We start from the raw sequence: 26,184 nt of genomic DNA, 5'->3' as shown, positions 1-26,184 counted from the left end.
ACAGTGAACATAGAGCTCAACGTGGAACTCCATCCCACCACCCCAAGATCATGATCAGAACTGAAATCAAGAGTTGGGTGTTTGACTGAGCCACCCAGATGCCCCTCTATTTTCTGTGAAAATGATTATTATAGTGAAAATTGGATTTTGGTGGGGCAGTGGGTTAGCCCAAGGAGTGTATGCATATCAGTTAAAATTCAAATAAAAATATTATCTCTTGGGCGCCTGGGTGGCTCAGTGGGTTAAAGCCTCTGCCTTCAGCTCAGGTCATAATCCCAGTGTCCTGGGATCAAGCCCCGAATCAGGCTCTCTGCTCAGCAGGGAGTCTGCCTCCCCCTCTCTCTCTGCCTGCCTCTCTGCCTACTTGTGATCTCTATCAGATAAATAAATAAAATCTTTTAAAAAAATTATCTCTTTATTGCCTTAATGTGCTGCTTAATATTTTTCTAAATTGAATTTTATATTATCACAGACTTTTCAAACTAAGTCTGACTTTTTTTTTTAAGATTTTATTTATTTATTTGACAGACAGAGATCACAGGTAGGCAGAGAGGCAGACAGAGAGAGAAGAAGGGAAGCAGGCTCCCTGCTGAGCAGAGAGCCCCATGCGGGGCTCCATCCCAGGACCCTGGGATCATGACCTGAGCTGAAGGCAGAGGCTTTAACCCACTGAGCCACCCAGGTGCCCTAAGTCTGACTTTTCATACCATGCCCTAAAATGTTGATACCATTTGCTTTTAAAAAGTCAAACAGATATAGTTTCCTCCAAAGGCTGTGAGCTTTGACTTTATTTGCAGAGCTTAAATGGGACCCCAGGTAGTTATGTGACTCAGTTTCTTGCCGTGAGTACCTCACATCAGTTTTGTTTTGTTTTGTTTTAATTTAGGGAAATGGTATGGGATTCCATTGTAGGAGTTTAATTTCTATGATCTTAACAGCTTTTTCTTCGTTTTTCATGATTGTTTCCTAATGCAAATAACTAGCAATTAAAACTAATTTATCCCAGTCATGAGTTGAAATTATGAGTAATGAGATAAAATTTTAAAGAGGTGGTTGAAGCCAAATAGCATGCTTGTAAAACTTTCAAACAGTATGACTTGAAGAAACACATCACACGAAAGTGGTGAGGTAGTTAAATTGGCAGTGTACCGAGGAATACATTCCCTAGTGAATGCACTCCACATAGCAAAAGGGAAAAATTAGTGTGTTTTTCTCATTTTCTGTCAAGGATATAAAGACCCCCTGAAAACACAATGCATGTTTGTACCTTGAACCTTCCTTCTGTCTTTTTTTTTTTTTTAAAGATTTATTTATTTGACAGATAGAGATTACAAGTAGGCAGAAAGGCAGGCAGAGAGAGAGAGAGGAGGAAGCAGGCTCCCAGCCAAGCAGAGAGCCCAGTGCAGGGCTCGATCCCAGGACCCTGGGATCATGACCTGAGCCGAAGGCAGAGGCCTTAACCCGCTGAGCCACCCAGGCGCCCCCTTTCCTTCTGTCTTAACACGGTGCTTTGAATAGGAAATGTTTATTGAATCAGTGAAATTTATATTTACATACGATTGCATAAAAAGCACCCTGTAGATATCTAGAAGAGAAAATAAGTCAAAAATGGTTTATTTAAGCTACATAAAAAACCAAGTGGTATTCGAATGACCAGTTTCAAGTTAAATCCCAGTCTACAGCAAATCGTTATCTAGGCCAAGGGCTAGGAGTGGAAGTAAGGGAGGAAGCTGAGAAACAGGTGATTCTGTGAAGATTAGTTGTGGGACCAGTTCTTTACTACATGTTTCATAAATTATTTTAAACTATTCTTTGGCAGTGGGAATAATATTTTTAATTTCTACCTCTCTGAGCCTAGCACAGTACCTGGCATACACTAGGTAGTCAACAAATAGTTACTGAATGAAGAGGAAAGAGAGCAAAAGGCATTAAATTCTTAGATGACACCAAACCAGAGTGCACATATGTATAAATTATGTATTCATGATCTCCTATTCTATTGTACACATTGTAAAACAGAAACTCTAAATTTACAAACATGAAATAATCAATATACTTTAAATAATTTAATGGCATTTTGTCAAGAGTATAAAAGCCTTTCTGCTTTCATTTGATGCTTTATTACTTGGTACTTTATTACTTTTTTAAAATCTTGGTTTAACACTTTGTGATGTAGTGAGTTAAAGCTCTGGTTCTGGGTTTAGTTTATTCTGATATTACATTTTAATAGCTGTCATAGCTGAAAAAGATGCTTCAAGAAATATTTAGATTTAAATTGAAGAAATACGTTGTTGTTGGCTAGATCTATTAAAGTATTCATTTTCTTCTTCAGTGTCATCAACCAGTTATGCAAAGGTTTTTGTTGGAGTCTTACTAATAAATACCCATTTTTTCTGCTATCAATGAACAATTCTTGAAAACTAAGTTAAAGGCATTGCATTTTAATTAGTTAAAAGCCCACTGAAATTATTTGGAAAATATTTAAAGAAATCAAAAATTGTGTTTCCAAAATTTTTAAGTATGCATATATGAGAGTTTTAAAAGGACACACACACACAAACTGGTTTTTTTGCAACAAAATTACCCACTGACAAATATTTCTAAACATAATTTTCAAACTTCTCTCCAAAGTGTTTCTTTCAAAACACATGCACACTTAAAAGAGAGGGTGAATGGAATTACTCTCTCATGCAATGTTAAAACTTCACCTTAAAAGGAAAATACTACTCCCAGAAAACGTAGGGAAATCTGGGTCCATTGTTTTTGTTAAAGGAAAATACATCTTCATCCTAATATTTATTCTTTTAAGTATTAATAATAACCAGTGCTTATGTAGTGCTTATTTTCATGGTAGATTTTTATATATTATCTTATATCATCCTCAGAACAACCTGATTCAGTAGATACAATTATGCTCTCCAATTTACAGATAAGGAAATGAAACCTCAGAGATGTTAAATAATTTGCCCAGGATTACATGGCCGGTATGGCGGAACTATGGTCAGACCAGGTAGTGTGTATGCAGGAGCAATGCTTTTAACACTAAGTATCCTGAATACTTCAGTAGAAGTTAAAGAATTTCCACAATGACTCTCCATCTCAGTACAAAGTTTTTTATAGATTCTACTGAAAGGATTTGTTTTTACAAGACTAACCACATTGATGATCTCCTATGCTACACAAAACTGCAGTACACTGATGTTGTTTAAAGGAGAGCTTCCCTGCAAGGAGGAAGCCCACCCTTCTTCTCAGGTTACCTCGCAGAGCACATCAATGACTGTCTGACAAAGGACTGTATGAGCAAGCCCAGGGTCAATATGTATGCTAAATGGGAAAGTTTAACTTCTTTCTTTTTATTTATTTTTTAAATTTTATTTATTCATTTGAGAGAGAGAGAGACAGAGACAGAGAAAGCAACGGAGAGCATGAGTGGGGAGGAGAGGGGGAAGCAGGCTCCCCACTGAGCAGAGAGCCTGATGTGGGGCTCATCCCAGGACCCTGGGATCCTGACCTGAGCCAAAGGCAGATACCTACTGATTGAGCCACCCAGGTGACCCTAACTTCTTTCTTTGAAGATAAAACAAATAGACATTAGAGTAGTTTCTTTCTGAACTGTATTAGATTGTCTTACATGCCCTTGGGATGTACCCCCGCAACACACCTTGGACTTTTTTTGACTTAACAAATATGATGAAATTCAAAATCACTGAGGAAAAGTACAGTTTTGACAAAATAGGTATAGGGATATTCAAAACAACCTCTTAAATATAATGCAAGAAAACATGAGAAGGCTAAACAAGCATTTCAAGTTCAGGTTTTAAAATCTGATAATGATGAAATGTAATTTTAAATGTGAGAGATTTTAAGTTGCTATAGGAGTGTGAATTGAGCTGTGAGAGAATGCTCTCATTGTACTAAGGACTTACCTGACCCTTCATAGAGTTCCATGTATCCATACAGTTCCATGTACTGGGCATCTTACCTAAAGAAGAATATGGAGAATTTGGGAAGAATTCAGATGAGAGTCATAAAACAAAACAAAAGGGTGTGAGAAAAATTTAAAAGAATGGGGGTTGTTTACTCTAGAAAACCTAGAGAATTTAAGGGTCTTTCTATGAAAAGTTATAATCTCTTAACGTCTGAGTCTTTGACACATCTGGTTGAGCCAGACACACATGCCTTAGAGAATTAGTTGCAGAAATAACAGCAACGCACTTTTTTAAGCCAGAGGCTATTAAGCCTTTGCATTTGAAAGGGGTTCAATCATTCATTGTACATAATTAACAGTAAGTAACTGAGTCACCAAATGAATAGTGTTTAAGAAAAGCTATTATTTCCTACTGATAAGCAACTAAAATATTGTTATCTTCAAAGTCCACCTAGCAGGTTTGAGCTCAAATGCCTAATATAATTCTCTGAGGAACACAGTAACTGCTGACACAACTTATGTATCTGTCTTAACAGATATAATTTATGTATATAACAGACTACCCAAACAAGAGACAGGAAAAAAAAAAAATGAGAAAAAAGGGTGATTTGTATTTTGTTCTTGATACTCATAATAACTAGATTGAAAGACACTGAGGTTTCCTTAATTTACTTAGTAGGGAAGGATAATTGTTTTTGCTTCAGGTAATTAAAGGTTATAGCAAGATTTAAAGTAATTTCTGGCAACTTTTTATCAAAAAGCTGTGCCAGCAATGTAAGGGTTCTGATCTCTTAACACTTGCCCTTCGTTTTTCTCAGGAGAAAGTGAAAAAGTTCTGTGATCTAAAGGACCTTATATTTGACCCTAATATAGTCTTGCTTCAAAATGGTTTTCACTTTGTTACAAAACACATTTGAATTCAGGCACTTCAGTTTTGAGTCTGAACATGGCTAATTTGGCCTAACAAAGATGTTAAGCTTTGGGCCATTCCCACCCCCAACACTCAAAATAAGTACACTCTGAACCATTTTCTAAATGAAGGAAATAAGTTAATTTGGCTCTGTGCCCACGTGGTATAAACCAGTGTCAATACTCATCAATTCCCATGAGTATCTGATTTTTTTCTAACTATCCCTTTAGAAAGGTGGCTTTGTTTTGTACTAAATTGTTTGGCTCAGAAAATTCAATAAATTAGTCACTTTCATCCTCATCTTCTTACCTATTTCACAGCAGGCTTTACAGGTGAACTATTTCCTGAGCCAATTCATGGCTTGGGCTATCCTTAAACTACCCTCCCAAGAAAAATGTTGTGGGTTTTGTTTTGTTTTTGTTTTTGTTTTTGAAGTTGTGGGATGCTACGATTTGTATATTGAACAATAAACATAGATGGAAACTGTAGCAACAACCCATGGTGTCTGACCCACTTTAAGAGATGAGTTTGTAGTAGAATAAAGGAAAAGGTGCTATGATAGCAATACAAATAATATGAATCAAAAACATCTTTGCTTTTGTAAACATGTGGTTGGTAGCACTATTCTTCTCTAGTCTTGCTGATTTATCTGCTATGAAACAAATATTCTTTTTTTTTTTTTTTTTTTTAAAGATTTTATTCATTCAATTGACAGAGAGAGAGATCACAAGTAGGCAGAGAGGCAGGCAGAGAGAGGAGGAAGCAGGCTCTCCGAGGAGCAGAGAGCCCGATGTGGGGCTCGATCCCAGGACCCTGGGATCACGACCCGAGCCGAAGGCAGGGGCTTTAACCCACTGAGCCACCCAGGCGCCCCGAAACAAATATTCTAATGCATGCTGGCTCTCACTTCCATTACCAACTGACTTATAAATAGAAGCCATTCATGTCCCATAGCTGTCATTTTGTCAAATTTTCTCCCTATGGGAAGTGAAATTTTTTATATTGTTATGCTTCTCAACGCTTCCAAAGTTACAATGAAAGAACTACAAATAGAGGACTTTATTAGGATACAAAAAGTCATGATTGTTCCTTATCAGGCAGGCACCAGTTTAGGGAAAAGGTTTTCCACTTTGAAGAGTAGGTGAAAACCAAGCACTCATCTCATTAGAATATATTACCTAAAAGAATACTGCTTTCTCTTGTTAAATAGTTGTTTGTTTTTGTTTTTAATATTCGGGTCAATGGTTTACAGTATGGCCCGTCCAATTTTCTAAAGTTCTGAACATAACTATTTTGTGTTTTTTTTTTCCTGTTACTTTTAGGACCTCTACCAAAAAACAAAAACAAAAACAAAACAAAACAAAACAAAAAACTCCCCAAACTCGAAAATTTGACCATTTTTAATACTAGTATAAAAGGAATACAAAATATTGGCATTTTTATATCTCTCTTAGAGCTACTCAGAATGATGATGACAAGAGCAATCAACTGATATTATGTGCCAGGCATCCTACTAAGTTCATTTGATTCTCTTAGCAATTTCTTAAGATAAGCATTATTATTATCTCTGTTTCACTGAGAAGAGATAAGTACTATTATCCTATGTTACTGATCAAACCAGTGCTCAGAGAGGTAAAATAATTTGCCCGAAGTAGAAAGTGGCAGAACCAGAGTTTAAAACCTAAGTCTGTCCAATTCTAAAGCTTATGCTCATAATTTGTACATAAGCTTTGTACAAATACATGAACAAAATATTTGCCCTATCTGCATGAATAGAGTCATTATTTCCAAACAAAATATTGGAACCCACAGTCCAAACAAAAAACTTTTTCTGTTTTAAAATTTTATTTGTAGGAAACCTTTTATAAAAGCATAAATGTCAGCTTTTTATTTATATTTTATATAAATATAAAAGCATAAACAGACATTTAGCTGAACATTCAACAACTTTTCCTTTACAGTATAAACTTAAAGAAATTGGAAACATAATGGAACATTGGAGATATGATCTATAAGTGAATATGATTAATCAAAGTGATCAGACTTAAAGTATGCCTTTAAAATTAATTTTAAGTGAAAAAGCCCTTTAAGTTTGTAAATACATTGACAACCTCTAATATTCTGAGAAATCATGCTAGTAAATTGCAGCTCTCAGATTATAAATGCAAAACACCCAACTTCTTATCAGTTGAATGTGACTCACCCACCTTCTTATCTTAAAATTTTGTGGGGAGGTGGTGTGAATGCATGTGTGTGTGTGTTCTTCACAGCAGGATTTATTCTGGAAATGTAATGGCTCCCAGATGTTTTTTAAGAAGGAAGGAAGAAGGGAGGAAGCAAAGGAAGGAGGGAGGGAGGGAAGGAAAAGTAGAAATGTCATAGCCAGGTATGTATCTCTAAAGTGAGAATAATGTCATTATATTTGGAGTTTAGTGACACAAAATTTCCTTTTGTCTGAGAAATTTTTCAGCATGGTGAATATGGTTTTAATTGAGATAAACTGATTATTTGTTGGTTTTTGTTACAAGGGAGGAAATTCTGTAGCTTCTCTGTGCCTCATTGTGTGGATCACAATGAAAACATACAAAGGACCATGGCAGTGTGTTGATTTGAATCTACTGTATTTTACGTCTATTTCCGTATGCCACTGAAAATCATTGTTTAGAAAATTCTGCAGCATTATTATGTTTTGAAGTATAAAAATATTGGATTCACAATTCATTGTCTTTAAGAAGGAAAAGGTCATACTATGTTAATTGATGTTACAAATGAATATTCTCAACCTTACCTGTGGGTTAAATTTTTGAATATTATTTTATTTTATTTTATTTTATTTTAAGATTTTATTTATTTATTTGACAGAGATCACAAGTAGGCAGAGAGGCAGGCAGAGAGAGAGAGAGGGAAGCAGGCTCGCTGCTGAGCAGAGAGCCTGATGCGGGACTCCATCCCAGGACCCTGAGATCATGACCCGAGCCGAAGGCAGTGGCCTAACCCACTGAGCCACCCAGGCGCCCCTTGAATATTATTTTAAAATATAAGGAAATGTCCTCTGTTTAGGGAAGCCACACGTAAACGCTGGCTTCTCTAATTACCTTTGGAAGTTTATTTGTTCATAGATTTATGGCATATTCCAGACACGTAAACGCTGGCTTCTCTAATTACCTTTGGAAGTTTATTTGTTCATAGATTTATGGCATATTCTCTGGAATCTTATGATCTGAAGTATATAGATTATCCCTCAAAATCTAAAACATCATAGGGCGCCTGGGTGGCTCAGTGGGTTAAAGCCTCTGCCTTCAGCTCAGGTCATGATCTCAAGGTCCTGGGATCCAGTCCTGCGTTGGGCTCTCTGCTCAGCAGGGAGCCTGCCTCCTCCTTTCTCTGCCTGCCTCTGCCTATTTGTGATCTCTGTCTCTCTGTCAAATAAATAAATAAGATCTTAAAAAAAAAATCTAAAACATCATATAGACATCCTATATCTTTGTCTGAGTCTATCTTCAAGAGATATCCAATAAAACTTAAACCACAGTAGTGTTGTGGGGCAAATGAAAACCCTACTCTGCTTCCAAATCCTGACCACTTTATTCCACACCCACTGAATCGCGTCATTCTTCGTTTTCCACTCACCTTCTTCTTTACCTCTCTTTATCTGGGGAAAAGAAGGAGACAAAATGCAACTTCTATATTTAAAGAATGAGAAAGAGTAATAAGAAACTGTAGGGGTGCCTGGGTGGCTCAGTGGGTTAAGCCTCTGCCTTCAGCTCAGGTCATGATCTCAGGGTCCTGGGATGGAGCCCCACTTCGGGCTCTCTGCTCAGCAGGGAGCCTGCTTCCTCCTCTCTGCATGCCTCTCTGCCTACTTGTGATCTCCGTCTGTCAAATAAATAAATAAAATCTTTAAAAAAAAACAAAAAACAAAACTGTAAAGTGTGACCTCAGCTGAGTTGGAGATTTATGGGGATACAAAAAAAAAAAAAAAAAGTGGACTTGGAAAATGCATGGAAAGGAAATTTCTCTGTCCCCAGGATCCGCCAATTTCTGACCTATCTGTAAACACAAAAGCCAAAACGCTGCTGATGAAAAAAGTAGAAAACTTCAAATAACCCTACATAAAGCATAGTTGTTCCCCTAAATTATTTGGATATTTATTTCACCTCCCTGAGTTTTCCAGTTTATAGCCAGCCACGGGCCCACCAGGCCGTTCCCGGGGTGATTGTTCGTCCTCCGGCTGCCCCGCGGTCCGGCTCTCGGCGTACGCCAGGGTCGGCTCCTCAGGCGGCCAGGCGCGTCGGCGCACGCGGCTCTCGGGCCCCAGCGCAGCAGTCACTAGCAGCTGAGCCGCAGGAAACCCCGAGGAGCTCCAGCCTCTAGACAGGATCCACCGGTGTTCCCTGAACTTTGCGCACGCGGCGAGGCGGGAGGCAGACCGCGCGCTGTGGCCGGGTTTTCGCCGGGGTGCACGGCGAAGAGATTTCCGCACCCCGGGCCTGAGTAGGGGCCCGCGTCGCAACCCCAGCCTCAGCGCGGGCGGCCTCTGGCCGCACTGCCCGCCGCCCGGCTCTCCCGGGCCGCCCGGCACACTACGGGAGGAGCCGCCGGCCGCCGTGACGCGTCAGGGAGGAAACGGCGGCGCCCGGCGGCCCTGCGGGGAAGGAGGAAACGCGAGTGCGCTCGGCTCGGCACCCGCCGCGCCAGGAGACAGCACCGTGGAGCAGGGTAGGTGCGGGGCCGGCCGGGACCCAAGGCGGGTGGGCCAGCCGCAGGGTCCGCGCGCGTCCGGGCCGCGGTCGGAGCCCCCCGGGCGGGTGAGACGGGGCGGGGCGAGCGGTGCCTGGGCCTCGACTGCTGCCTCTTCTTGGAGCCAACGTGACTTTCCCGGGCGTCTTGGCAGCAACCCTGGCCCCTCAGCCCGAAAACCTCCGAGTTGGTGGAAGGAGAGAAGCAATCCCCGCCGCCCAGCCCCCCGACTCAAAGAGTTTGTGGTCTGTGTTTCCTCGAGGTGCCGTCACATTCTGCCTTTTGATTCCTAAACGCTCGAGCCGTGTCTGTGGACGGACATTGTTAACCCAGTGCGCAGCTTCCCAGCTTAGAGGAGCCGGGAACTGGGAGGGTGGGAGATCCCCACCTGAGGTCGAAAGAGGGTGCGGGTCACCTGCGAGGATCGGGGATGGAGGGAGGCCCCGGGAGTGGGGGGCACGGGAATCGTTAACCTGTCGTCAGCGGACTGAAATCTGAGACGAATGCTTTATAACCCTTAAATTCTCTGATTTAAACCCTTTCCGTCTCTTTTAAAGTGAATTTGGCTCTGTTGATTCCCACAGCTTTAGTGTTGATGCGTACCATCTAGAGCGCTTTGGGATTTTCACATTTGTCATTTTTAGTGGTGGTTAGTTGGGAAGATAGAAAAAAAGAAAGAATTCATCTCTTGAGACTCAAATTCTTTCATCATTTAATTTTGCACAGTGATTTCTGAACCAGGAGTAGAATTTTGGCCCTACGCAACAGACCATATATTTGAGCTGCAGGTACACCTGAGAAATACAGGAACAGATACAGAGCACTACGGTTCCCAAGTCTTTATTAAAACTATCAGACTGTTATGTGCTTTGACTCTCTACTTTGTTTCTAGGTTGAGGATTTACCCAACCAATCTGGGAAGTGACTTATTTATTTAATAAACACTTAAATGGTTCTTACCACGTGCTTGGGCTCCTTTTCAGTGTTTTATAAATATTAACTCAAATTGTTAACGCAAAATATTAAATTATAGCGGTTACAGCAGTGAAGAGGTTGTGTACACTTCATTTCCCCAAATGTCATTGCAAGAGCTAGAAACTAAGGAAGTTTCAGGCATATTTTAGGACTGGGTGTGCCTTCTGGCGCACTTGGCTACCACTCCTGTAAGACTAGCCGCCACCCCTTCATCCCTGGGGGAAGGGAGTCTGGAGCTATGGGAATGAGACCTCTTCCTTGCAGGTCTCCACCAGATCCCTAGCGTTGTCTGTAAAATAGTCTTTCTTATCCACGATAGTGCCATCATTAGCTAACTCTGGAAAGACCAGAACTTCCCCCTTTTTCAACTGCCACTATAGGGAAGCCTAATTTTGTTTTGAGAAGGAGCTTTGTTCCTAATCTGTTTGACAGTTGATGAAACCATAGTTTAGTGAAATGTACTATAAAATAGGCTGTTTTTGCTTGTACACGTCAACATAACAAATAATACTTTGTAATTTTACTTCCATATGTTTTGGTAGCGTTGAGTTGATAGATCAACCTGCTTAGTGTCCATTTTGTGACTTGCATATTTGCAGGGAGAATATTTTTCCAGAATAAACTACCCTCTTCAAATGAGTTCTTGGCTTGATGGTCAGGTTGGTAGAGACCCAAAATGGTGAATCATGGTTCTTGTCATTATGGTGATTAGCAATTTGATGTCAAAATCTGCATGTCATACTAGCTTTCTCTTTCTAACTTTCTCTATCCCCCATTTAAATTTCCAGAGAGATGATTACATGAGACTCTGAGCCTTATTTAATAGGATTATGAGGTGATTATGATTTTGATATAATTCATGGTACAACAGACAGTGGCATTCATGAATTCAGTTCAGCAAAATGACAACTAATGCTTTCATGGTTTACAGAGTGCTTCCAGATGTATTTGTGAAGTTGGCAGCCATTTTTTTATTCCTGTTTTTACAGATGAGGAAACTGAGGCACAGAAATGTTAAAATATCTTAGCCAAGATTGTACAGCAGGTGGGGGAGAGAGCTTGAATAGAAAGCAGGTGTGTGGACAGTGACTGGCATGTGCCAGCCTGTAATAAACATTGTGAAGTGAAGGATTCCAAATGACTTCAGATTTCTTGCGCTTTCCAAGCATTATGCTTCCTAAACACCATAATTGATTTATGCCCAAGAGATTTCCGGGCCTACACCAGTTATTTCAAACAGTATCTGATACTACAAACAGCTTTTCAACAAAAGAGATGAGAATGCCCTTTGGACTCATTTCTTAGGATTTGTCAACTCTAGTTTTTGAAAAAAGCAATAGGCTGGTTATTTTATTCTCTTCTCAAACATCTTTCTTTTTTCCTCTGATTTGAAGATAGTTTAGACTGGACGTATGGTTTCATTGTTTGTGTCTACCGCTTCTTCATCTCTCTCTGCTCATTGAAGTTCATTTTTATGGACTATAAATCACTGTAGGGGGGCGCCTGGGTGGCTCAGTGGGTTAAGCCTCTGCTTTCGGCTCAGGTCATGATCTCAGGGTCCTGGGATCGAGCCCTGCATCAGGCTCTCTGCTCAGTGGAGATCCTGCTTCCTCCTCTCTCTCTCTGTCTGCCTCTCTGCCTACTTGTGATCTCTGCCAAATAAATAAATAAAATCTTTAAAAAAAAAAAAATCACTGTAGGTTTTCAGTGGCAGTGAACTCAATTAAGCTACTTAGATTTATGACCAGGTTCAAACACAACAATCATAGGTATTACTATTTTTTTTTTTTGAAGCATGACACTACACTACTACTACTATGTTTTTTGAAATGTTATAAGTACTTTAGTATAAAGGGTCTTTTTTTAAAAAAGGTTTTATTTATTTAAGTAATCTCTACACCCAGCAGGGAGTTGGAACTCAAGACCCCAAGATCAAGAGTCTTTCGTTTCCTGACTGAGCCAGCCAGGTGCCCCAAAGGGTCTTTTAAAACAACAACAACCAAAAAAACCCCTCTCAACTATTTATATCCTTCCAGTATAATCTCTGTGTCCTATAGTATGTGACTTGCAGATAGTTAACCTTCAATTAGAGAGGGAACTATGGCCAATACCTGCAGGGAGGAATTGAGAAGGGTATCATGGAAAAAAGAGAGATGGGGTGGCCTTTCCCATGAGGACTATTAGGTGGAAAGAAGCCCTTAATGACGCCAGACTGAGTCATCTGCCTATCAACATTCTTCTGTGTGGGGGTGGAATAAAATACTTTTGAAACCTGTCTTGTTTCAGAAACCACTTTATCTTTTCCAATCCTCATATTTTCTCTCTCTTTCTTTAATTCATGTAAATTACTGACTAAAGTGCTGATTCATGAAACTCAAATTATGTAACATGTTATTCCTGACAGAAACAGCTCCCACATTATTTTAAGGGACTCAATGCTTCTGTTTTCCTTTACCTATTCCATTCCTTATGGTGGCATATTTATTCTCATTTCACTTTTTTTTTCTATCTCATGGAGAAAAGTGAATCTAAGCGGTGCTGATTCCACATCTTGTAGTTCATGTCAAAGTAATTTTAACTTAGTACTAACTTTGAGTTCATTGTCATTGCTGAAGAAGATGACGTGGAAATCAAATGTTGAAGCCTGAGTCAGAACATTGATAAGTAAAATTTTATTACCTGCCTGTATCAAGCTAGGGAGTTTTCAAAGGGAATTAGGACAGGGTACAATGTCCTTGCCCTTGTCTGGTTTCCCAGGGCGTCTCCTACTTCCTACAGGTCCTGAATATCTGTCTTGGTCCATCTCCTTGTAGCCACCATTTCTTCTCTTATTCAAAACCAAAATCTGTTTTCCTTTGATGGGGGTGGGGTGAGTGAAAGGCAGGTGAAGGGAATTGTTGTAGGATAAGAGATTGATAATATGTAAGAGGGAGGACAGGAGATGTGTGGGTGAAGTAAGAGATCCTTAGTGAGCTCTCATGGCGGATTTGTGCAGAGTACTGGCCTCCCCAAATGGGGAGATTTTATATATATATATGGAAGACCTACATGGGATCAAAGAATGTCTGGCAAGGATTAAAAACATCTACTGGGGGCGCCTGGGTGGCTCAGTGGGTTAAGCCGCTGCCTTCGGCTCAGGTCATGATCTCGGGGTCCTGGGATCGAGTCCCGCATCGGGCTGTCTGCTCAGCGGGGGCCTGCTTCCCTCTCTCTCTCTCTGCCTGCCTATCTACTTGTGATCTCTCTCTGTCAAATAAATAAAATCTTTAAAAAAAAAAAAAAAAAACATCTACTGGTGTGTGATATTGGCTGGCAGAGTTCCTTGGTACCACCAGGTGTGGAAGGATCGTTATAGGTAGGTGTTGCTTCAGGCCACTGTATAATTTTGTCTGCAGATAATCGGAATGTAGAGGGCTGGTTTTGTGGCTTTTAACCTCAGAATAGGAATAATTTGACAGGCTTTTGGTTGAGTAAAGGCCTGGATTTTGTACCTTTTTAAAGGCATACCTTTTTTGGAGAATGTGTGTAGTGTTGAGATAATGTTATTCCTTTCACTGTTTTGTGATTTTGGATAAATGACCTTGTATTTACATTGCATATATTAGTGAATATGATTCAGGATAATTGCTTCCATTCAGATTCCTGATGTATTTGCTATGCCAGTCAATACCAAGCTTTTTTCCTCTGTAGGTAAAAGAGACTTCATATATAATATATTCATACACAAAATTGGACTCGTTGATGGACTAGCCATTCCACAGACAGCTGGATGCAATGTCCTCAAGTACAGTGAGGCTTCACTAGGACTTGACCAATTTTTTGCTTGAGTTCAAAAATGAGAAGGACCTTTATTACTCTAGTTACTTACCTCCCTGTCTTAAAAATAAAAATAGATTAAAGTTAACTTAAAATGATCTGGTTTCCAACTCAGTGTCATATATGCAGACAAATATACATATGGAACCATGTGTATAGCCTATATAACCTAATGCACATGCATGTTATATATATATATATGACCAGCTAAGAAGGAATATAAGAATCCTTAGTTTCCCAAGAAAACACTATACATCATCTCCTTCCCCCAGTTTAATTTTATTATTGTCTCATATTTTCTGAACATTATTTTTAATTACAAATGTATGCATGCCCTTAAATTCAAGCAACTAAGAAGTATGTTAAGTAAAAAATGAGTCATCTCCACTGTAATCTTACCCACAAAGATAACCACTCTCAGTTTTTATATCCTTGTAGACTTTTCCCCATGTTTATATAAATTTGTATATCTATAAATGTACATCGAGGTTTTTTTTTTTTTAAACTTTAATTATCAGTGCTCACTTCGGCAGCACATATACTAAAATTAGAATGATACAGAGAAGATTAGCATGGCTCCTGTGCAAGGATGACACGCAAATTTGAAGTGTTCCATATTTTTTAATGAATTCTGTTACGCTGAAAAGAAATTTTAAAAAAATTGCACAATGAAAACAGTAAATAACTGTAAAAATCACTATCATTTTAGCTACTTTTAACATAACTTATTTCAACATGAGAAAATGTTGATTTTTTAAAATTTTACCATTTTAAAAAAACAAAAACAAAAAACAACTTTAATTATCAGAGAGAGAGAGAGAGAGCACAAGGAAGGAAACAGCAGGCAGAGGGAGAAGGAGGCTCTCCGCTAAGCAGGGTGACCGATGTGGGACTCAATCCTAGGACCCTGGGATCATGGCCTGAGCTGAAGGCAGAGGCTTTAACCCACAGAGCCACCCAGGCATCCCATGTACATTGAGGTTTTTTGGTTTTTTTTTTAATGGGAATCATTCTACCCAATTTGTTCTTTTGTTTGTTATTTAACACTTTATCGTGTATATCTGTAGATCTACATAAATTTTGACAGCTACATAGTGTTCCCCTTCATAGCTAATAACATTTTCTAGGCGCTTTACTTACATGTTCCTTCTTTTGTATCTTTTAAAATATATATATTTTTTATTTTACTATTTTTTCAAGATTTTATTTGTTTGACAGACAGAGATCACAAGTAGGCAGGCAAAGAGAGGAAGGGAAGCAGGTTCCCTGCTGAGCAGAGAGCACGATGCTCAATCCCAGGAGCTCAATCCCAGGATCCTAGGATCATGACCTGAGCCGAAGGCAGAGGCTTTAACCCACTGAGACTCCCAGGCGCCCCTAAAATATATTTAAATCACCATAGTAATACATTTTTTCAGGACAAATTTAAAAGAAAAAGAGAAACTAAGAATCACCAATAAACCTACCATCCATTAATAACTGCTTTTAGTATTTTACAATATATCTTTCTAAACTTCTGTGTATATCCATATTTTGAGTGCCATTTAAAAAGTTTCTCTTATACAGGCTTGCTTTGTTGGTTAGAGAATCGTGTTTATGTAGCCAACCAATATCATCGATTCTATGCATGTTTGAACCAGTTACTTTACAGTTTCCTGGCCACCTGCCATACCCTAAACCTGGATAACGTGCATGGAAATTTATAGTAGTGCTCATCAAAGGGACGAGGGGAGGGTACGTGGGTGGACTGATAAATTCATGCAAATCAGCATAAATCCTTCTAATGGAGGGCAGTCAATGCTTGTATTTTAAGCACATCTAAAATACAAGATATTTAAAAAGAGAGACGATGTGGGTGCCTGGGAGGCTCAGTCATTGAGCATTTGCCTTCAGCTCTGGTCATGATCCCAGAGTCCTGGGATCGAGCCCCACATCTGACTCCCTGCTCTGTGGGAAGCCTGCTTCTCCGTCTCCCACTCCCCCTTCTTGTGTTCCCTCTCTCGCTGTGTCTCTCTCTGTCAAAAAATAAATAAAATCTTTAAAAAAAAAAAAGAGACAGATGATGGAATATCCACTGTAATTGTGATCACTACAGGAGAAGCAGAAGTAATGGCCTTGAACCAGAGAGAAGTGTTAAATTCAGTTAAAAATAAGAACAGCTGAACTTTAGATGTTTTGAAACAGTCTCCTAATGATAAGCACATGGTTTGGAGAGCTTGGTTTAACAAAGCTCCCACCAATGGTAGGAATAGATGACCTTGAAGTTCCTTGTGATCCTATTCTACTACAGGCTGTCTCAGGGTTAGTAACATTTGGCTTAGTATAATTTCATACATATAACTCCCTAGTTGCATACTAACTCCACCAGTCTTTCTAGACGGCACCTGTCCAGGCTAAGATCTCTCCACCTCTTGCAGCCTTTCCCCCTTTCTGAAAGTTAAGTAGCCTTTTGACCGTTTTCTTTTTTCCTTTTCTTCCAGCTTTTGCTTTAAGGAAATCTCTGTTCTTTCTCCATCCCCCTCTGTTCATTTTGGTCTTGAGCAAAAAAGATACTAATCATGGTGATACAGCTAAGAACAAGCCTCTAATAAGGGAAGGAAAGCTTTTAGCTTGGGAGGGAAGGTAGACATTATAAAGTCCTAGTGGTTTCAACCTTCAAAGCCCTCGAGAATACCCAGTAATTCCTTTCAAAATTTCCACAGAAATCTCCACCCACCTCCTCTTCTGTAAATAAGCTGGTTTTCCTTAAGCATTGGCATGCATAATAAAATTTAAAACTGTTTATAATTGGGCGGGGCAGTTCGTGTCATTGCAGTAGCATTGTTTCGTGCTCCTTTTTCCCCATTGAAGATTTAGCTATATTATGGACTGAATAGACTTTTAGATAAGACAACTCTTCCCTTCAGAAAATACAGCTAGTTCTAGATATCTGGTTTAAAACAATGTCTTTGGTTTTAAGTAAGTTGAAGACCAAGAAGGCTATTTTAGATTAAAGGTTAGCAGTCTTTGAGAAGTGGTATGTCAAGATTCCAAACCCTTTCCTTCCAGATTTTCATCAGCAGAGATATGCACTGGTGAGAAGCATAGATCAGCCTTTATCCTTAGGAGTCAGAGAAGAAGCAACTGCTTGCAAGAATGTTAAGCTGCTACTGGAGACTCTCAACCCAGGGCCAGGTAGCTGATGTCATATCAAATTCAGCTCACCTATACAGGTGCTTTGGCCAGACGTCTTGAGGAACTCCACACCAAGACAGTAGATCTCAGCTACACTGAGAGTAAAGGCCTATTTTTTCATAAATATTAAAGGAAAAGGTTTTGAAAAGACATTTTTATTCAGCTTTCAAAAAACCTAATGCTAAAATTGATGCTGGCTTAAACAGGAAAGTTCTTTATCATTCGTTTATTTGAACTGAGTTAGTAAACATTCAGAAATTAAGACTTTGCTATAGTTTTAAGAAAGTGGTTCTTATTTTTGTAGTTCTTTGTGTATATAGTTGGCATTTCATCCATTCTGACATAAGTAGCTCTCTTTTTCTGATTGAGCTCCTTTTACCCTCTACTCTCCCTTCTCATGTATGTTTGGTTAAAATATTTTTATCTGAAAAGGAGTTATTTCTTTTTAATTAATGAAAGATAAGACACTCGCATGTTTTAGCAGAGAACATTTTTAAAGACATTTATGAGACTATACTACCTTTTCTCTTTGAATTTTGTTTCCTCTTTTGGATTTCCTTTATTTCTGATTCTTACACTAACATCATTTATGTTTTGCCTGTTTTAAAAAAGATTTTATTTATTTATTTGACAGACAGAGAGGCAGGCGGGGGGGTGGGGGGTGTGGGTAAGGAAGCCGACTCCCTGCTGAGCAGAGAACCCAATGCAGGACTTGATCCCAGGACCCTGAGATCATGATCTGAGCAAAAGGCAGAGGCTTTAACCCACTGAGCCACCCAGGCACTCGTGTTTTGCCTTTTAAAAGTTCACTCATGTGTGAAAAAGAGTCCCTGTTCTGTTGAATTTATTTGTTGCTTTTCATTGGACATTTAGGATTAAAAATTTGCCTTTGGAATGAAGAATAATATTTATAAATTGCTACTTTTGTGTAGAAAAAAACAAGGAAAGAAAAAGGATATATTTTTGCTTTCTTGTCTAAGCATAGAGAGACTCCGGAAGGCTAAGAAATTAACAGTGTTTATCTATATGGGATTGGGTTACGAGAGTTGGGTGGGTAGGGACACAGGTCAGAAGCATACTTTTCACGCTGTCTTTTATTATTCTCTTGGTTTGAACATGTCAATATGTAACCCATTGTAAAAATCATTTTTAAAATCTGTCTATTGGTTTCCTGACTTAGAGAAAATAAATCTATCCTTTTCTGTTTTCCCTTTCCCATATGTCTTTAGGAAAGGTGTTTTATTTTTTTCTGGTAACACGATTTTATATATTTTACTTTTTAAAGTTTTATTTTAATTCCAGTTAGCATACAGTATTATATTAGTTTCAGGTGTACAATATAGTGATTCAACAATGTTATACATTTCTCAGTGTTCATCATGACACTCGTTCTCTTTGTTCCCATCACCTATTTAACCCATCCCTCCACCCATCTTCCTTCTGGTAACCATCTCTATAATTAAAAGTCTGTTTCTTTATTTGTCTCTCTTTCTCAAAGGTTGTTGTTTTAAATTTTTTTAAAATAATCCCTGTGTAGTCTAGTCTTTTGTCGGGATCTTGACCTGTTCCTTTTTGCTTTCTCAAGTGTGGTGTCTTAAGATTCATTATGAAGCCTTCTCTTAGGAAATTCTGATACTGCAAATACAGCCAAGCCATAAGTTCTTATTGGCTTATTTGATGAATCATTTAACTGAAATTGTCTGTAATATTCTGCCAACTGGATACTCAGTTGTTTCCTAATAAAACTGCCATATAATAACAACATAATTAGTGCAAAGTTAGTTGATTTTTTTCCCCGTGGTATCTTGTGTTTTATCATCATGGTTATAATTTACCTACTTAAGAGTATATGAATTGGATACCTGTAGAAAATAAAGGTTAATTCCTTTAATATTTAGATAATTCTGCTCTTTTTAGTACACACTAAGCCAAAAAGTTTCTTTCATCCGGACTTTTGTAGTTTTTGTCATTAGTGACCTATATTTCACTTTGGGGAGAGCAAAGAAAAAGGAATTAATATTTGTTGAGTATCTATCATGTACTAGATATTTTAAGACATTATCATTATTATTTTTAAAGATTCATTTATTTATTTGAGAGTGAGAATGATTGTGTGCAAGCAGGAGGAGGGGCAAAGGGAGAGGGAGACAAGCAGACTCTGTGCTGAGCAGGGAGCTGGACAATGCATGGCCCTATTGTAGGACCCTGAGATCATGACCTGAGCTGAAATCAAGAGTCTTATGCTTAAACAACTGAGCCACATAGGCACCCCAAGATGTTATCTTATTAAATATTCAGAATAACGTTGGGGAGTAAGTGAGTACTTTTATTTTACAGATGAGCAAATTGGGGCTCAGTGAGATTTTGAAGGGAGCTATATGTAGGCAGCACAAGGCAGAGCTGATTTTAACACTTCTACCTGGGTTTACTAGGAGGTCTCCTGGGCCTTTGAGGAGGGGGTAAAGGCTGACTTGGCTTAAACCCCTCATCTGAAAGGCAGAATTGATTTACAGATAATGCAGATTACCCTCTGCTGTTGAGATAGTGGTTAAATGAGTTTGAAGACTGGTTTTTCAGTTTTACCTTATTATTCTGAGACTTCTTTGTTTTAATTTAGTAACTGGTGCCAGACTTCAAGAAGAAAGCTGACTGAAAATGTTTTAAATATCATGTATTTCTTGCTTAATAGAAAAATGCTTAAAATTCTAAATTTAATTACTAAATGGGTTAAATTCTGAACATACAAGTTTTGAATGTCTTCTGTTGGTATCTGCAGAGTTATTAAATCTAACAGATGCTGCTGTCATGCTATTGTCTAAAATCGCTTAAAGATGATAATCAGCACGACTTATATAAATCTGGAGATCGAGCTATCAGCAGGTACAGTCTATCTTTATGCTAATCTGTGATGGATGTTAGCTAATGGTGGCTGTATCATGTGCCTTGGCAGTTCCTGGGATGAGCTCCTGTTTAACTAAGAATGAAAGATCATTTTATGTCTCATGTCGTATTATCCCATTATCTAATGTATTTATGTTCTGGGCAAAGATGATAAGAAAGAAATTGAGGAAAATCATGTGATTAGAAAAGTTTAAAAATAATTAAAATGTCACAGATATTGAATGAAGAGGACAGAATAACATACTCTGGAATCTTGTTACACTTGGGGTGCCTGGGTGGCTCAGTGGGTTGGGCCTCTGCCTTTGGCTCAGGTCATGGTCTCAGGGTCTTGGGATCCAGCCCCGCATTGGGCTCTCTGCTCAGTGGGGAGCCTGCTTCCCCCTTCTCTCTGCCTACTTGTGATCTCTCTCTCTCTCTCTCTCTCTCAAATAAATAAATAAAGAAAAATCTTTAAAAAATTTTTTTAAATCTTTTAAAATATTCTTTTCCCTTTGAATTATCTTGGCATCCATGTAAAAAAATCAATTGACCATAAATGTAAAGGTATATTTCCGTACTCTCATTTTTATTCTAATACCAGTGCACACTGCCTTAATTAGCTTAGCGTGGCTTTGTAGTAAGTTTTAAAATCAGGAAGTATGAGTTCTCCAACTTTGTTCTTTTTCAAGATTGCACTATTTGGGGGCTATTGAATTTGCATACGAATTTTAGAATCTGGTTGTCAACTTACGAAAAAATGGCAACTGAGATTTTGATAGAGATTGTATTGAATCTGTAGATCAATTTAGAGAATATTGCAATCTTAATGATATTGTGTGTTCAGATCCGTGAACATGGGTTGTTTTTCCATTTGTTAAGATCTTTTATAGTTTTTCAATAATGTTTTGTAGTTCTCAGTGTATGTCTTGTGCTTCTTTTTAAAAATTTATTCTTGAATATTTTATTCTTTTTGATACTGTTGTAAATGGAATTGTTTTCTTTTTTTTTAAATTTATTTATTTTTTCAGCGTTAACAGTATTCATTATTTTTGCACAACACCCAGTGCTCCATGCAAAACGTGCCCTCCCTATTACCCACCACCTGTTCCCCCAGCCTCCCACCCCTGATCCTTCAAAACCCTCAGGTGGTTTTTCAGAGTCCATAGTCTCTTATGGTTTGCCTTGGAATTGTTTTCTTAATTCATTTTATGTTTGCTCATTGCTACTGTATACAAAAACAAGTGATTTTTTTATTGAACCATAATTGACATAATTTGTATTAGTACAATTTATTTTTATTTTTATTCATTTTTAAAAATATTTATTTATTTGTCAGAGCAAGAGAGAGCACAAACAGGGGAAGTGGCAGAGGGAGAGGGACAAGCAGACTCCCTACTGAGTAAGGAGCCCAATGTAGGACTCTATCCCAGGGCTCTGGGATCATTACGTGAGCTAAAGGCAGACACTTAACCAACTGAGCCACCTAGGCAATTGCTTTTTAAATATTGACCTTGTATTTTTAATCTTACTGAATTTATATATTAGTTTGAATAGTTTTTTGGTGGATTCACTAGGATTTTCTATATACAAGATCATATTATCTGCATGTAGAGATAGTTTTACTTCTTCCTTATCAATCCAAATGCCTTTTATAGGTTTTTTCTTGCCTAATTGCTCTGGCTAGAACCTCCAGTAAAATGTTGAATGGAAGGAAAGAGAACTGATATCCTTGTCTCATGCCTGGTAACAGGGGAAGAGCATTTAGTCTTTCATCATTACATGTAATGTTAGCTGTGGGTTTTTTGTAGATGCCCTTTATTAGCTTGAGGAAATTCTCTTCTTAGTTTGCTATTGTTTTAGCATTAGAGTGTTAGATTTTTTCAAGTGCCATTTCTGCCTCTATTGAGATGATTGGGTAGTTTCTGTCCTTTATTTTGTTACATTTGCTTGGTATTCAGATGTTAATCCAACTTTTTGTTCCTGGAATAAATCATATTTGGTTATGGTATAGAATAGTTTTTATATGTTGCTGGATTTGGTTTGCTGGTATTTTGTTGAGGATTTTTGCACCTATATTGATCCTATACTTTTCTCGTGATATCTTTATTTGATTGTGGTGTCAGAGTAATACTGGCCTCCTTGAATGAGTTCCTTCCTCTTCTTTTTCTTTGGGGGGAGTGAGATTTTATGAAAGATTAATGTTAATTTTTCTTTAAGCTAGACCTTGGCTTTTATTTGCAGGAAAGTTTGTTTTGATTACTAATTCAATCTCTACTTGTTACGTATCTATTTAGACCGTTTCTATTTCTTTAGTTTGTTTAGGTAGTGTTTTTCTTCTACAAATTTGTCCATTTCATCTAGGTCAGCTAATGTGTTGGTATACAACTATTCATAGTATTTCCTTAAAATCTTTTTTACTTCTCTGACGTTGATAGTGATGTTCCCATTCATTCCTTATTTTAGTAATGAGTCTTCTCTCTTCTTGATCAGTACGGCTAAAGGTTTGCCAACCTTGTTAATTTTTTTTCAAAGAACCAACTTTGGTTTCTCTATTGTTTTGCAATACTCTATTTCATTGATTTCTGCTCTAATCATTATGACTTACTTCCTTTTGCTTGCTTGGGGTGTACCTTGCTCTTCTTTTTCTAGTCTCTTAAGGTGGAAGGTTAAGCCATTGATTTTTAGATTTTCCTTTTTTAGTGCAGGCATTCGCAGTTACACAATTCCCTCCAAACACTGCATTAGCTGAATTCTAGAAGGCTTGGTTTGTTGTGTTTTCATTTTCATTTATCTGAAAGTATTTCCTAATTTCCCTTGTGATTTCTTTTTTTTTCCCCCCCTTGTGATTTCTTCTTTGACCCCTTGGTTACGTAAGAATGTGTTGTTTAATTTCCACATATTTGTGGATTTGCTGAATTTCCTCCTGTTACTGCTTTCTAGTTTAAATCCATTGTTGTCTGAGAACATATATGATTTCTGTCTCTTTAAATTAAATGAGGCCTTCTTATGGCCTAATATATGGGCTTTCCTAGAGAATGCTTCATGTGTACATGGGAAGATTATGTATTTTGATCCTGTTGGTACGACTGTTCTGTAGATGTCTATTAGGTCTCATAGGTTTATAGTATTCTTTATGTCTTCTTCCTTATTGATCTTCGGCTTAGATTTTCTCCTTAATACTTTTAAGGCATTATTTTAATGTTTTGTGTTAATATAAATATAAAAACTCACTGTCAAGATAAAAGGCTCAAATGTGAACTTATAATGTTTAGTGTGCTATTTAAACAAAACTAAATTTAAAAATTATTTACTTCATTATTTTTTAATATTAAAATTTAAATGTAACTTAAGTTCAATTATATTTTCTCAGGTGCATGATTCTTTTGTGTCTGTGTGATAGGATTTGCTAATAAAGTGCACTAAAATATTTTTTTCAAACAGTACTGACACTTGTCTCAAATGAATCAACACTCTTGTTTGATCAACTTACCTGTTAGGAATTATGAGTTTACTTGCTAACATGTGGTGGAGGTGACAGCTACAAAAAAAATGTAACAAATAGCATAACATCTTCACACTAACCAGAACGGGTGAATAGTTGACTTTTCTTATTTTTCATTTTCTCTCTCCCTTCTTTAAAAAGATTTTATTTTATTTGAGAGAGAGAGAGCACAAGCAGGGGTTGGGGCAAAGGGAGAAGCAGATCTCAGGACCTGGGGCTTGATCTCAGGACCCCAAGCCAAAGGCAGCCCTTAACTGACTAAGCCACCCAGGTGCCCCTTATTTTTCCTTTTCAGTGGTAACATTATTTGATTTAGACCTACACGAATTCTTTGAAGTACACATTTCAGAATTTGCAGTGGTAGAAAGGCCATGTAAAATTCAGTTAATACAGGCAATTTAAAAATAGTTTTTAAATACATGAATACCAGTAAATTCTTATCCTCAACTAAAAATACTGAACATTTTAGTACAATGGGTTTGTGAAGACAATATAATTTACTTTGCCTTGTAGCATGAATAGAAATTACAATTATAATCCATTTTAAAAGTAGACTATTATTTATAAAAAAGCAAATACCCTCATTTTAGTGTTTTTTTTCTTAACCGTAGTTAGAATGATCTCTGATTTGATGAATCCTGCCCTCTAACAGTGACCATTTTGGAAGGACATTTGACCTAGGTAGATAAAGAGTGTGGGTCAGGGATGCCCAGGTGGCCCAGTTGGTTAAGCGGGTGCCTTCGGCTCAGGTCATGATCTCGGGGTCCTGAGATTGAGCCCTACATCAGACTCTGTGCTCAGCAAGGAGTCCGCTTCTCCCTTTCCCTCTGTCGCCCTCCCTTCCCACTAGTTCTTGTGTGCCTGCTCTCTTTCTCCCTCTCAAATAAATAAAATCTTAAAAAAAAAAAAAAGAAAGGATGTGGGTCAGAATGTAGAGAAGAAATTCTACATCATTTCCTGATTATCCAGATTTTTGGATTATCAGAGGCAACAGCAGTTTAGGAGAAAGCATAGATTGGAGACCAAAGAGTAGCTATAGAAGAATCAAAAAGAATGTGATACAGAAAAAGTATAGAAGTGGATGAAGGAGGAGGAGGTAGCTACCGAAGTCTTTATAGGTCTTTGGCAAAGAAGCCAGTACACAGAAATGAGTTTGTAGGTTTTCTAAATCTTTATCTATCTCTGGGAGGGAAATTTCTGAGAGTGAAGTGTGTCATTGGGACACATCCTCTTAAGCAGTGTCGTTATTGCAGTAATTGAATTTCCTCTTTCCGTTTAGGTCATGAGGCAATATTTTCTGTTGGCAACACTAAACATCTAAAGGAGTGAATGTGATTGTTTTGTTAAGTTTTTAAAAATCTTATGAGCTAACTTGGAAAATTGATGATGGATGTAAAAATGCTTGGCATGGGAAAGGGCACAAAGTAGGAATGTGATAAATGTTGACTGATAATAACTTATCCATAATATTCTATAATGCTTAATAGCCTTATGTAGGAATTTAGAAAGCCAAAGTTACAATGTTAGATCTGCCACTAACTTATTAAGGGATCCTTAGCAAGTCACTTGATTTTCTTTGATTATAAGTTACTCAGATTTCCTTCTACCTCTAAAATGCAATGGTTCTATTGAATCCATATAGAGGAAAAAGCTTTAAATAAAGATTATTATTTTAATAGAAGTGGAAGTTTTGTTGTTGTTCTCGACTTCTACAATTTTAACTAGGGTACTTTACATGAATAAGATTCTTTATAGCATTATCTAAAGCCAACCACTGATTTATTTGAAAACAAAGGGTTTCTTTACAGTGTCATTTAGCCTGGCTTTGCCATGAATCCAAGAATTATTCTACACTAATCAGAGAACAGTAATTCTGTTGTGCTTAAATTTAGAGTTCCACACAGCCATTCACGAGAGATGAATTGAGGTGAACAAGTACTTCTAACTTAATTTGCAAAAGTTCTAAAATGTACGGGTGGAATGTACTGTAGGAAAGTGAAAAGTAGGTTGGAAGTGTGGCTCTGATGCAAAGCTGTTGGAGAAACAATTGCTGCTTTTTGTTATATTTTCTGATCTGTGTGATTTCTAGCAAAGAAATTAGTGATAATGTAAATTTTAGGAGCATTTTCACCATTTTGAAATGTTGATGTATGGTGTGGCTATTTGATAATGAATCAGTGTGGTTGGTCATTTTTATTTTATAAGGAAGCCAGTGCTTGTATGGAATCATATTCATGTAGTTGTGAAGGAAAAAACTCT

The 26,184-nt window shown here is 37.9% G+C and overlaps 1 protein-coding gene and 1 non-coding gene across 10 annotated transcripts in view; both read left to right on the top strand.

The window, feature by feature from the left end:
- Positions 1-26,184, top strand: part of SGK3 (serum/glucocorticoid regulated kinase family member 3) — a 183,164-nt gene that overhangs the window by 30,082 nt on the left and 126,898 nt on the right. The window contains exon 1 of one of the 9 annotated variants that reach the window (XM_046020072.1): positions 9,263-9,557. The exons of 7 other annotated variants lie outside the window; for them this stretch is intronic. The gene's annotated coding sequence lies outside the window, so the exon portion shown is untranslated. Of the gene's footprint in view, positions 1-9,262; positions 9,558-11,368; positions 11,389-26,184 lie in introns of those variants that run through there. One more of the 9 variants, XM_046020140.1, reaches the window with a different exon arrangement.
- Positions 14,887-14,991, top strand: LOC123928087. The gene has a single exon (XR_006815604.1). It is a non-coding gene; the product is annotated as a U6 spliceosomal RNA (small nuclear RNA).

The sequence above is a fragment of the Meles meles genome, chromosome 1 (genome assembly GCF_922984935.1).
Source record: "Meles meles chromosome 1, mMelMel3.1 paternal haplotype, whole genome shotgun sequence".
NCBI lineage: Eukaryota > Metazoa > Chordata > Mammalia > Carnivora > Mustelidae > Meles > Meles meles.
This window is presented reverse-complemented; position numbering and strand designations above follow the sequence as displayed.